The 15,335-nt window shown below is 36.2% G+C and overlaps 1 protein-coding gene and 1 pseudogene across 1 annotated transcript in view; one reads left to right on the plus strand and one right to left on the minus strand.

Annotated features, from left to right (window-relative positions):
* LOC136841563 (uncharacterized) overlaps positions 1-15,335 on the plus strand; it is a 106,431-nt gene that overhangs the window by 21,293 nt on the left and 69,803 nt on the right.
* Positions 4,638-10,873, minus strand: LOC136841564 (transmembrane protein 8B-like; annotated as a pseudogene).

The raw sequence follows: 15,335 nt of genomic DNA on the forward strand, positions 1-15,335 counted from the left end.
ACAGAAGGAACCTCGAATGAACTGCTCTCTCGGCAGAAGGGATCTCCCAGCTTCGCAGATTTCTCGGATGAATTAAAACGCTTTTCTGAGAGCGCAGTAAATCAAAACTAACTTTCTGGGGTTTCCTGAGTCGGGGATATAACTTACTCTGGGGGGATTTGATGCAGCTTGAGTGTGTCAAGAATAAGAAAAGACTGCGAGAGGATTTTGAAGGTGGTTCTCTGACCTTTTAGTTATTTATTCTTTGTTAGTAATTTCCTCTGGGTATGCAGAAATAGGTGCTACAGGAAATTAGTTATTTACGGAAACTGGGTATTTTTAAGAAGTACTAATGAGTAAAGTATGACTGAAAATGAATGAAGCTACAGTAATAACGAAATAGAACTTTTCAGTGAGGGATGTAAGAGGGATGCAAGAATTAATAGAGTGCGTATTAACACTGACGATAGCTAAACTGGATTATGGTGTATATCAGAGAGGCAGAGAAAATATGCCTCAATAGACTACTTACGGGATTCGACAGGGTTCAAAGTATATGACTCGGCGTTTTTGTGGTAAATTTCTGTAGGTAAGTTGTAAGGAATTCACGGGTTAGTATTAACGGTACTAGCATTGTTAAACGAGTGTACCTTATTTTATATAACTGAACATGAGACAAAAGATGGGACACTGTGCATAATATGAAGAGCTCGTACGGAAGACCACAGCAGATGGAAGAAGGTTTGATAGAGGAGGAGCATTGTGGCTTATATTAAGGATGGACCAATGTAAGTTAATTGCATAAAGACTTCAGGATATGAATACATATGGGCATGCATGCTAATGTGTTTTTGCGACGTATGAACATTCATATGAAAAGTTTGTGTATGTATACAAGCATACATACACGTACGTATTATATATATATACCTACATATATATGTATGTATATTTATGTATGTATATATATAAAATGTATATATATGTATATGTCTACTTATAAATATACATACATACATACATATATACATACAAACACAAACATACACACATATATATTATATATATTTCAAGTAATAGTTGTCCAAGGCAAATATATTTTCCCAGCTTTAGATATCCTCGCATATATATAAGACCTACTGTAAGCTTGAGAAATCCCCAACGTAGCTCAATAAACATCTGGACACGGGTTGGCCAACCTTCCGATCGCAAAACAAACCTTGTCCGATCAACTGGGCTTGTGAAACGGCCAACACAAGCCTACGCAAGTCGGAACTCGGGTCCAAAGCACAAACAAACGTTTGGTAGGCGTCCTTCCAATTATCTAGATCAACAGAACACGCCGACGTGACTCAACAGAACGCACTGCGAATGTTTATCCCGGCTGGCATGCTGATTCATTTCTATTGATGCTTTTTTAATTTTGTTATTGTTAATCAGTTCAGTGAGCTCATTTATACCAAGTTTTAGCCACTGGTTTTAAAAACTGGAATTTTAATTTAATTTAATTATTATTATTATTATTATTATTATTATTATTATTATTATTATTATTATTATTATTATTATTTAGGAAGGCAGGCTACAATTTAATAATTCTCTCGACATGTTTCTCAACTTTTGTGTATTCATGTATAATAATTCAACCGTTGTTTATTTGCTTGTCGTTTTACATTCGTCTGTATTTTATGACACTTTTTTTTCCAAATCTCTTTCTCTTTTCAAAGATAATGACATTTCATTCTGTGAAAGACTGCTTAAAAAATTCTCAGCCTTTAGGGTTATATCATACGACTACATGTGCATTTTCAATAACAGTTCTATCGAAACTAAATGAAAATATCCAAGGTTTTGTTTGGTTTTTTGACATGACAGCATTCAAATAAATTATTTTTATTATGAATACACAAGATATTTAAATAAATCAAATTTATTAGTTGAAAATATCCATAATTTGGCGGAAAAAGAGGAACGGATTGTATTGTTTGATTCATGTCACTATAAATCCGGACACAAAACTTGGGAATTTTGTCATATCGTCTGCTTTTCGACACAATCCTCACTCTGTCAACTTTCCTTATACATAACACGATGAAATGCCAGTCCCGTCAACCTCAGCGTTTGAAAAGATAACAGATACAGCTCTCTTACGAATCACACCAGCAGCAACTTGTTATCAACCATTTCTGAACCAAGGGAACGAACGTGGGAGTTTGATTAACTCGGGTCACGGTGACCGAAAGGGAAACGGAAACGAAGTTATGAGGATTACCCACAGCCCCACAGCCCTGACCCACAATGCCCAGGACGCAATCACGGCGGCACAATGCAGCAGCTGAAACTCGCTCGCTTTAGCAACCCGCCTTTCAGGGGCGGCTTACAATTCCTGCACGGAACGAAGGATGGTTGCTGCAGATCCTATTAGGATTCGAACCGTTATTGTGGAAGGAAGCGCCGAGAGAGAGAGAGAGAGAGAGAGAGAGAGAGAGAGAGAGAGAGAGAGAGAGAGAGAGATTCCCCCAAAACAAATTTCTTCAAGCTAATTGCCTGTAATTTATGACGATAAGTATATCTTATGAATGTTTTCACCCCTTTGGGTGAGGGTTCTACCGTCTTCAAAAATGAAATAACGGTGCAGACATTAAGTACTGATCATTCTTCTCTGTTATTTTGTCCTTTCCTATTTATTTCCACGCCTATGCGACCCGAAACAGTCGAACAACTACTATGTACACAATTCACTTATTACATCAATAGAGAGGCATATTGAATTCTTAAACAAACACGCCTATACTGTTCCTGTCCTCACACGTGAATCTATCCAACGAAGAAGAAGAAGAAGAAGAAGAAGAAGAAGAAGAAGAAGAAGAAGAAGAAGAAGAAGAAGAAGAGGAAGAAGAGAGAGAGAGAGAGAGAGAGAGAGAGAGAGAGAGAGAGAGAGAGAATATGATTATTTTTTTATCTGATTTGAGAATGAATGCAATTATCTTGTAATTTCAAACTATGAATATCCTGTTCGAAATACTTGAAAACAATTCGATTAACTTACACACAATTCATTTCACATGACCAACGTTGATACAAATCGTGCTCAGTAAACTTATAACAGACTGACTGAATGAATTACCTAACCTTTGCCTCATTACAGCAACAAGTGCTTTATAATCTGCCTAATCGCAACTCGTGTACAACGGTAAGGGATTCGTAATAGACACATAGAGAGCGTAAGGCCTCTGGCAGCCCCCGTAGAACGACGGGTTTCCCCAGAAAACACAAATCGATGACTGACGGCTGAATCAATGATTTTTATGCATTTTCAGGAACTGCAATATTTTATTTGTAAATCAAAAAAATCAACCATAAATGTAAAATATGTCAAGCTTTAGAGTCATATGTATCAGAAAACTCTTCTCTTTTGGGACAAAGAATTATTAGGTATTTTTTCAGGTGTGAGAAAACACAACTGATCATAAAATTATGCCCTTCTTGTTCTAACGTCCTACACTACTTTTCCGCTCACGGAAACCAATGTCTTGTCAGAACACTGTGATAATAAATCAGCATATCTCTGTCTACACCCGCATGCTAAAAGAGAAGAAAGAACAAAATATCATTTTATGAATTCTTTGATTGTATATCGAACGGTAACCTGACAAAAGAGTATTTCTCTCTTGAAAGAGACAAATACTATTTTCATTTTTTATACAACTGAAAAATGACGCAGCCAAATAACTAGGAATATCATTTCCCAAATCTTGATTGTGCTGTTAAACTAAATCACTCAGTATCATTGCTTCGTGTATGGAATTCCCTTTTCTCCACCACTTCCTCTTCCACTAACTTGTTTCAGTGCAGTCGCAGCAATCTCCTCTGAATCTCTTGGCTCGCGCGTGGAATCTCTGTTCGCTGCAATATCAGCCAACTTAGGTAAACAGGTATCTGTTGGATCTCTCTTCTGCAAAATTCTTCGAACTACGAGATCTTTCGGTTGATTGTAATTGTGTATGTCTGTATGTATGTATGTATATATATATGTATATATATACATATATATATATATATATATATATATATATATATATATATATATATATATATATATATATGACATGAGTGGGTGAATTTCTCAAAGACCCTTTGCATCGCACGACGTTCAAGTAGATGAAGAATATATATATATATATATATATATATATATATATATATATATATATATATATATATATATATATATATATATATATATATATATATATTAATATATATATATATGTATAACTGAATCACGAAAATATGGAACGTGATGTGTATATAAATAAAGACAAAATCCATGAAGGATAGAGAATCAATGGAGTGCTGCAAGGCCTTTCGACTTCTAGTCCTTTACTTACCAGAGTAAAGACTACAAGTCGAAAGGCGTTGAGTGGGAGAATTTCATAAAGACCCTTTGCATCGCACGGCGTTCAAGGAGATGAAGATTATATATATATATATATATATATATATATATATATATATATATATATATATATATATATATATATATATATATATATATATATATCATGTGAATCAAGTTTAATTATTCTTAAAGTATAAAAGTAAAATTAAACTGCTTTCAACTTCTCAAGTTTCAATACAAAAATAATTTTGTTGTGACAGAATCACTATAATCAATGATAGTTCCCTTTATAAATAAGTCAGCTAGCTAAAAGGCCAACGTACAGTAGTCTAAGTACAAAAATTACAATTAGGTTGATAACTGAAGTTCATACCATTTTTTTCTCGGCGAGGAGGAAGTAGACAAAGAATGGCAAGTCATGGTTGCATGCCAGGCAGAATGCACATAGTAATAGCTGTCATGAGTTTCCAGGAAGGCATAATATATGAGACCTGAGGCAGCCAGGAGAACACCAGGTAATAAACAAGTCAGCCAATACCCCTTAGTTGGATAGCAACCTTTTCCTTTCTTGCAGTGCCACATCCAAGAGGTTACCATAATGGAGAATGCAGACACAGAAGGAACCGCAATACCCACAAACCTGTGCGATCATACTCAACTCCTAGAGCAACACCCATGGCACCAGCAACATGCAAAAGGGAGTAGAGTGACCGTGGAAGATCTGCCATTACAATAAGGGTGACCCAAAATGAAAAAAATAGCAGAGTAGAAATCACAAATCTGCATAACGCTCAGTCGCACGATGAAAAAGTCGTATGGTGCTTGGTCACAGGCATGGTAAAACGTTGAGAACACCATAGTAAAGGCATAAACAGGTTGCCTCTGCAAAACATCTTCGCTTCAGGGCTAGGATGACTGCTAGTAGCAAGAAGAGGTTGGAGAGTGTCAATAGCAATGTCGCAAGCAAAAGTTCCCAGTTTGATGTTGCCTGTGAACTATCTGTGCAGCCCCATTCACGGTATCCTGCTTCACACACACAAGTAGAAAATATGAAACCCCAAGATATATACTGATAGCAGGAACCGTATTCATCACATTTCCCTTGTAGGCAAGAGGCAGAACTCACCCCAAAAATATCACTAGCATTGGTGAGAAAGCAACTTGGGCTTAACGTAAGGTACCATGATCCTGGTTCAGGAAAGGGAACTAGCACTTGAGTAGCTATAGTAGATGGTCTTGTAGTACTGACTAAAAGACTATAATAACCCCTTGAACATTCCCAGTCAGAACTTGGGGTTTCACGTATTCCACGGCTTAAGCACCCAGCTACACTGAAGTTGTGTATGCTTATATTCATAAATATAAGCATATATATATATATATATATATATATATATATATATATATATATATATATATATATACATGTATATAATATATATATATATATATATATATATATATATATATATATATATATATATATATATATATATATATATAAATATATATATACGTGATATAAAATGTAAAGTATTATATGGCTACACACCATAAAGTAAATACACAATGTAGGTAAGCATTTACACGTATATCATCATTATTTGTAAACAAAACAACCAGACATTTACTGTATATATTACATGGCAAAAAGTCCCTTAACAACAAACTCTTAGAGCAATCTTCCACCCACTGAGAGAAAGGTCATTTGCAAAACCCACATCCTTTGCTTTCCTGGTTCGGCTATAATTGACTCTTTCCGAGCCAGTTTCTTTTTCTCAATAACGCAAAGGTTTCTTGATATTGCAGACTCTCTGACGCACGTCACGAAGAGTGCGTGGCCTCGTTTCCGCCCACACGGATGCGGGAAGTAACGAGACTTTCATATTTGCGAGACTTTCATGTTTTCGAGACTTTCATGTTTTCGAGACTTTCATGTTTTCAGTTGCCGGGGAGAGAGATCCAATTACTCGGAATCCAACAACTGTTTTTAGGTGATTATTCATCATATTCTCGAGAACATGAGCTCAGTATCCTTTAATTATTCTTTATCCCTGACCTCTCCATTCCACGGCGACCTTGAGCCAGTGTACGTACGGTACAACTTCCGTGTCTGGTAGAGCACTATTTAGTCCAAGGTTAATTAGGAACTTCCCTCGAGAGAAAATGCACTGCTGTAGACGGTTCTAACTGAAGGGGGGCTGGACAGCCCATGACAATCGGCCATCTCCATACGGCTTGCCCAGGCGAGCCTATTAGAGGCCTAAGAGAAACAGTGCTCCTGGTTTGGAAGAGGGACAGTAGCAACCATTCAATTCCGCCATCCATTCGTTCTTTTAGACGATAATTTTCGGTTTTCCTGCAAAATCTCATTCGCTATTGGCAATTCTGACACCTCATTTTTATAATCTTCCTCAGAACTGTTTTCACACCCATGAATTCTACAGTAAAGGGGGGTTGATATTTGAGAATGTTTTAGCTTTTCAGAAAGAAAACCCCTCGAAAACTAAATTATTTTCCTAGAACTATACAGTATCCTGTATTGTAATTTAGGTTACTGGAGATTACGTCTCCTCGCCATAACAACTCTATCCGCTTCATAATCTATCATGAAGAAATGACTGTTCGAAAATCAACTCTTTTAGTTGGAATCGATATGTATTACCTGATTCGTATCTGCGGGTACTGAAGCATACGTCTGCTTCTAAGGAACACTATCAACTTCTTCATTCATCACGATGAAATTATTGTTCTAAAACCAACTACTCCGGCAGGAAAGATGAGAGCGTTTCCTAGTTCGCAACTTTGGGTACTGCAGTTCATTGCCTTTTTTGTACAGGCATAAAAAATATCATTCTTTGATAACTTCGTTATTTTTCCAAATGGTCTATTTCAATGCAGAAAGCCAGAGAGGGCTCTCCGTGGTGTTGGTGGACTGAAGCGTGAAGAGAGGTGACTTAGACGATATAATCTGAGTGCACTCCATGAGCAGTAATGCGAGATAGAGCCGTTCACTCATTACTGACAACCACTAACATAAGATCAGATAACATTTGGAAAAACTTCCTACATGCAAGGACCTACATAGCCTTAGCTCAATCCATTCAATTTATTAATATATTTTTTGGATAGAGAATTTTGGCCAAAGGCCAAGCGCTGAAACCTATGAGGTCATTCAGCGCTGAAACGGAAATTGACAGTAAAAGGGTTTCAAAGGCGTAGCAGGAGGAAAACCTCGCAGCCGCACTATGAAACAATTAATAGAGAGGGTGGAAAGTCAGAAGTAAGAAAGAGGTACAGTAAAAGGAATAAAAGGGGTTGCCGCTAGGTGCCGAAGGGACACTGCAAAGACCCTTTAATTAATGCTTACAGTGCACCACGCGAGGCGAACTGACGGCAGTACCCCTCTACGGGGATTAATATATTTTTGTTCATCAAACTCCCTATTTGTTTATAACCAAACCTACTCCTCTGAAAGAGCAAAGTCAAAAGGGAGGACAACCTAAAACCTTTTTCTAGACCAGGCCCGAGATATCAAAGATAACGAAAAGGAGGAGATAAACATTTTTACCTATTAATAGAAGGAAAGTTCTGAGTCTAGAAAAGCAGAGAAAGGAAAGGAGTTCCAAAGCCAGGGGTGTTGATAACCTCAAACTCTTAACAAACTCAGATAAAGTATCCCGAAGAATTCCATCCATCTATCTATTTATTCAACCATCCATTCATCCATCTATTATGACACCTTATCCTCTTCGACTTATTCGTAACTTAATTTCTATTACTATTATTATTATTATTATTATTATTATTATTATTATTATTATTATTATTAAAAGGCCAATACTGAAAAAGAAGCTAGAGAGAAGAAAATAATTATTAAACAACAAATAATTAGAGATAAACTGGCAAGGAGATGAAGATACAAGGAAGACTAACAAATAAGGGTAAGAAACGTAAGAACGCAATAAAGCAGTATCAATATCCGGAGCGTCAGTGTCAACAGCGCAACCAAAATCATGCCGGCTTTATGCTGGCACGCTAGCTTCGTCGTTTATAGCAGCCAGAATAACATTCTTCTATTATCAGTCAACGCATTAAACCAGCTATGAATAATTTAGCATATGAAAAAGAATTTTCTTTTGGTTTATCAAAAGATAAGTGGATGAAAGAGAGATGTTTATCAACCAAAATGTACACCTGATACAAAATAAGTTCTCTCTCTCTCTCTCTCTCTCTCTCTCTCTCTCTCCCTCTCCCTGGAGTCTGTTCCTTTGTTGTTCGTTTATCGATTATGATCCTTCTCTTCCACTAAAATGTCCTATCATCCTTCCTTTGTGATTAATCAAAGTTTTTCTTCCATGTTTTGTCGCCTGACTGTCTTTTCTTTATCTACACATCCGCTTCCTTCCTTCTCATTCCCTCTGCTTCTGTTAGCAGCTGGAAACAACGAGGTCCCTCCACGTAAAAAAAAAAAATATAAAAATTTTTCAAAAAACAGGTTGTAGCCTTTCAGTCAAGACGTCAGCCCAAACAGATAATGTGTCATGCAGGAATTTTCATAAAAGCTCCCCATTGAAACAGCACCTGACATCTTATTCCGCTTCCTTCGTATTCCTCCTTTCAGAACTTCTTTTCTTTGCTCGCAGAACGCGTGACATCTAGTGGCGAAATCTCTCGGTTTTTTCCACCTGTCATTTGTAGTGAGTCTTATGGTATCGTTAATCAGGAGAGAGTGGTTTTTCTTTGTTTTCTGCATTTATTTTCATTCTTCTTCTGTCGCTTGTCCGCCTTCTTTTTATTAATTTTTTATACCAAAAATCATATGTTTCCCTTTTTTTTAGAAGCATTAATGGGTTTTGACCCCTCGCCACCAATGGCATGCAATATTTTTCTTCCTTCATTCCGACACTGCCAACGACTTTTCTAACTTGTCATAAACACTAACAAAGTCTTTTCTTTTGCCAGCAGCTACAATAATGACTCATCAACGAGTGCTCCTCCTTCAACGAAATCATGAATGATTCTTTCTCTTCCACTACCAACATAAACACTGACTTCTGATTCTTCACCACCAACGACTCATCTTTATGAATGATGCTGGTGATGAAGATGAGTCGTTGGTGGTGAAGAATCATAAACACTGACTTCTGATTCTTCACCACCAACGACTCATCTTCATCACCAGCATCACTGATAACCTCTGGTTCTTCACCACCAACGCTACCAATGACTGCTCTTCCTTTACCTACAACTTCAGTAATAACGTTTCTCACTTTAACTCCAACGTTTTCAGTTAGTTTTTCTACACCACCAACATCAATATCTGTCCCTCCTTCACCAACAAAACCACTATTTTCTTCTGCTTTCACACAAAAAACGAGAGTGATGTCTTCTCCCCAGTCGTTGTTCTCCATGATTTCTTCAACACAGACGTCACAAATAACTTCCTCGCCGAACACCATCGACGACTTTTTAGAAATCACTAGACTGATTTTCCTGTCACAAACAACCGCCTCTGTTTCTTCTCCAACAACACCAACGCTGCTTTTTCCTCTGTTTACCAACGTCACTATTTCCTTTCACATCCTAACTTACAAGCCAGAATAAAATTACCGGATACTAGCAAAAAATTAATCAGTAAAAGAAAATATGACGCTCATTCTATTCGTCATTGCATGTAGGGACCTAGTTGCTTCCAGTCGTCGCCTGAAGCAGAGAGAATGAGAAGAGAGGAAGGAGAGGAAGCGGATGTGTGCATGGAGAAGAAACAGTCAGGTGACGAAACAAGGAACACAAACATTGAACGATTACAAAGGATGGATGACAGGACACTTTAGAAGAGAAGGGAATGGGATCTTAATCGAATGAAAGGACAACAAAGGAACGGCCAATCGGGGTGAGAGAGAGAGAGAGATACGATGCAAAAATTAGTAAGACCGTGAATGAATAATAGACAGACGAAGAAGAAGAAGAAGAAGAAGAAGAAGAAGAAGAAGAGAGAGAGAGAGAGAGAGAGAGAGAGAGAGAGAGAGAGAGAGAGAGAGAGATGACTGCAGAAATGGGACAAGGAGTCATGAATGAGGGGGAACAGATCCAATAAAGAAGGAGACGGGGAGCTAAGGGAATAACCTGGTACCAAGACGATAAAAAAGGTACGAAGGCGGAGAGAGAGAGAGAGAGAGAGAGAGAGAGAGAGAGAGAGAGAGAGAGAGAATGGTGCAAAAATTAGTAAGACCGTGAACCAATAATAGGCGGCAGAAGAAGAAGAAGAAGAAGAAGCAGAAGAAGAAGAAGAAGAAGAGAGAGAGAGAGAGAGAGAGAGAGAGAGAGAGAGAGAGAGAGAGAGAGAGAGATGACTGAAGAAATGGGACAAGGAGTCATGAATGAGGGGGAACAGATCCAATAAAGAAGGAGACGGGGAGCTAAGGAAAAACCTGATACCAAGACGATAAAAAAGGTACGAGGGCGGGGAGAGAGAGAGAGAGAGAGAGAGAGAGAGAGAGAGAGAGAGAGAGAGAGAGAGAGAGAGAGAGATGCAAAAATGAGTAAGACCGTGAACCAATAATAGGCAGAAGGAGAAGAAGAAGAAGAAGAGAGAGAGAGAGAGAGAGAGAGAGAGAGAGAGAGAGAGAGAGAGTATTCAGACAACAAAGGTTTGCCCAAAAGGACTTTTCGTTGCAGAGTGACTTTGAAAGTCTTCATTCATTCTGAACTATTAGAAACATCGATCTTTTTTTCTCTCTTTTTATTTGTAAGTGAAAAGGGGGACGAGGTGGGAGACGGAAGGAGGGAGAGTCTTTTGCCAAACATAAGAGGAAAGAAGTATGAGAGAGAGAGAGAGAGAGAGAGAGAGAGAGAGAGAGAGAGAGAGAGAGAGAGAGAGAGATGATGCAAAAAATAATGATTTCAGAATATCATGATGAACTAATAATAGGCATAACTATGAGACAAGAAGAAGAAGAAGAAGAAGAAGAAGAAGAGAGAAGAGAGAGAGAAGAGAGAGAGAGAGAGAGAGAGAGAGAGAGAGAGAGAGAGATATGATGATGCAAAGAATAATTATGAAGGCCATGAGCTAATAACAGACAAGAGTACGACAAAAGAGGAAGAAGACAGAGAGAGAGAGAGAGAGAGAGAGAGAGAGAGAGAGAGAGAGAGAGATAGAGCAAAAACCTTCAAGCCCATGAAGTGGCAAAGAAGAAAAAATAAAATTTAGACTTACAAAAACACAAGGAAACAAGTACAACAAATAGTAAAAAAGATTGCTTGTTCTCAGACACAGATCTAAGTATAAAGGACGAATAACCATGAACTAACATTATACATATGTATGTATGTACATATATATATATATACATATATATGTATAAATATATATACACACACATATATATATATGCTGTATATCTGTGCCAAAATTAAAAAATTACAAAACTGACAAAAAAAGGATGATTAGAAGTGGCAAAAGTACCGAAAGATATAAATATACCCATGCGGAAAAAAATGCGAATCTGAGAAATAGAAGGTACCGCAAAGCTAAAAGAAAATGCCAGGGAAGAAGAAAGAATATAACATTTTATTATGTCAAGAAATCCACAAATAGGATTTTTCTGTTTTTTTTTTATTTACGGAGATTTCATGGCTCCCGACCCTCCCATGTGCAAAATCCAATAAATCGATCATATCCTTCAAGTTTGATTCAACTACCAATGAAGTTGGATCGAGTCAAGTCAAGTTGCCAAAGTCGTTCTTAAGCCTGATTGCTCGTTGTTGGTAATATTAATATATATATATATATATATATATATATATATATATATATATATATATATATATATATATATATATATATATATATATATATATGCGTGTGTGTGTGTGTTATAGGCCCGATTTTCGAGGCCTATATATTATTTAATTCTCTGTTTTAAGAACAGAGGTTGGTGTCTCGCGTTTCCTGAGATATGTATGGTAGCGAGAGCCGACTTGCTGTGTCAGCTGATCTGTCATCTTCACATCATAAGTTATTCATTGCCCCTAACTAAATTCTAAGGTCTACTGGAATGAGATACTAGGTTACAAAACTAAAAACTTTACTGAGAAAAAAAAAAAAAACTTCAAGTAAGCTACGAAAGAATGAACTCGAATGATTCAACATAATTTTGAAAATCGTCTGATTAAGGTCCAAAACATAGACACCCAATCATTTAAGGAAATACAGAAATAACCCATCTGTCATCCAAATCATAAAAGGTCACTCAATACATTATAAAGGTCATTTCATATTTGATTCGATGTCACACCACTCCCTTCTTTGAAGAGGTACGTGGAGAGAAAGAATGGAAGGAAGGAATACCTGTAAGAGACAAGCGTTATATTAAAAACCAGAAAATGTGTCATAAAACTGCAGAAACACAGATTTCACTGCAACAGGGATAAAGTCTTTCTCCAGAGTCTGAAAGAAGAATCTAAAATGTTTTATGAGTTGTACTCACTTCACGAAAGTCCTCTGGAACACAGACTCCATCTGTGTGCTTCCCTTTGCACGGTTCACATGTTAATTATACCCAGAACGGATCGTATTGCCCACTCATTCTATGAAACACTCCCATGATATGGGTTTTGCAACACACATATGAACACACTCTCGTGACATCGCTCGAGTTCAATGTACGACAAGACACGCCTTCTGTAAAACAAGGCATCACGAGGTACTTGGTCACACACGTACCTACACACTCAACGAGGGGGAAAAAACGCAGTGATATTCTATTCAAATCCGGATCTATAACCGGATCGCCTTCTACAATGTTCTAAGCTGAAATCGCATTTCCACTCCACGTGTTTTGCCAGCAAGAGTTTTCTGCGAACATTGACTTCTTGTGGTATGCGAACGGCACTCAAGCATTTTATTACATGCTGTGTTCAGTCATATGGTCTCTCGAAAGGCTGATACATTCTTTTCAAAGGTCACCTTCGTGACCAGATATATATATATATATATATATATATATATATATATATATATATATTATATATATATATATATATAGGTGAACAGTAGATGATAACATTTATTTTAAGATTACATATACAATTATATTAACTAATACAATTAAATCTTTATTAACAATTAATACCTTTACAATTAAATTTTATTGTATACAATATAATACAAAGGCACTGGAAATATAATATAAATATATAATAAACACCATCGTTATAGCATACACCTAACACTAACCCTATTCCACCTACTTTTGGTTCACCCTACATATATAATATTATATATATATACATACATACATACATATACATATACATGTCTACACACACACACATACATATATATATATATACATATACTATATATATATATATATATATATATATATATATATACATATATATATATATATATATATATATATATATATATATATATATATATATATATATATAATATATATATTATATAATATTAACATTACCAACAACGAGCAGGCCAAGCTTGAGAACGGCTTTGGCAACTTGACTTGACTCGATCCAACTTCATTGCCAGTTGAATCAAATTTGAAGGGCTTGATCGATTTATTGGATTTTGCACATGGGAGGGTTGGGAGCCATGAAATCTCCGTAAATAAAAAAAAAAAAGAGAAAAATCCTAGTTGTGGATTTCTTGACATAATAAAATGTTATAATCTTTCGTCTTCCCTGGCACGTTCTATTAGCTTTGCGGTACCTTCTATTTCTCAAGTTCGCGTTTTTTTCCGTGGGTATATTTACACCTTTCGCTACTTTTGCCACTTCTAATACTTTTTCTGTCAGTTTTGTAATTTTGTAATTTTGGCATACACACAAAATAAACAGAAATAATTATATATATATATATATATATATATATATATATATATATATATATATATATATATATATATATATATATATAATTATTTCTGTTTATTTTGTGTGATAAATATATAATTATTTGTGTGTATTTTGTGCATGCCAGAATTAAAAAATTACAAAACTGACAGTTTTGTAATTTTTTAACTTCAGTATGCACACAAAATACACAGAAATAATTATATATATATGCACACAAAATATATATATATATATATATATATATATATATATATATATATATATATATATATATATATATATTACACACATATATATATGTATATATAATTATTTCTGACACACTTTTGCTCTTTTACAATTGGCGTTAAAATAATTTACTATTTTAAGGCAACATTTCTTCAGCGTCTTAAGTCTCTTCTTATCCTGAGGGTTGCAGTCCTGAAGAAAGGACAAAACCTCCTGCTATGGTTTTCCATTTCTGAAGAAGTATTGGAGACTTGGGGAAAAGTTGTCTTAAAACATGGAAATTAATGAAAATTGCCATAGAAAAACTACACTCGAGAGTATATACACACACACACATAAACCATATACTGTATGTGTGTGTATATATATATATATTGTATGTGTATATATAAGTATACGGCATATATATACATATATATAATATAATTTTTTTTTTGTTCTCCTTTCTCCTCTATGGAGAAGGTGACGTCAGAGGGATACGGCCTTCTAACCAGTCTTTCGGGATGAGGTTGCTAGCCCTCGTTCCTGTTTTTGGATTAGTGGACGATAGGATGGGAACAATCCGTGGAGCCGTAAGCTTGGTGTGTGAGAGAGAGAGAGAGAGAGAGAGAGAGAGAGAGAGAGAGAGAGAGAGAGAGAGTACCAAGGATATATGTTTGGAAATCCCTTGGCAACATTTCACACCAAAGGTGAGAAGACCTTCAATAGAGGGAAACCTCAGTAGTGTATTAGACTTGTTTCCTAACGTTAATGTAAGGTCAGATGAAGGCACAAACGAGGAGTATTTGATAAATTACGTGTGAAAGAAACAACTCGCTAACGAAGAGGTAAGGTACGGTCA

This window comes from Macrobrachium rosenbergii, chromosome 9 (genome assembly GCF_040412425.1).
Source record: "Macrobrachium rosenbergii isolate ZJJX-2024 chromosome 9, ASM4041242v1, whole genome shotgun sequence".
Classification (NCBI taxonomy): domain Eukaryota; kingdom Metazoa; phylum Arthropoda; class Malacostraca; order Decapoda; family Palaemonidae; genus Macrobrachium; species Macrobrachium rosenbergii.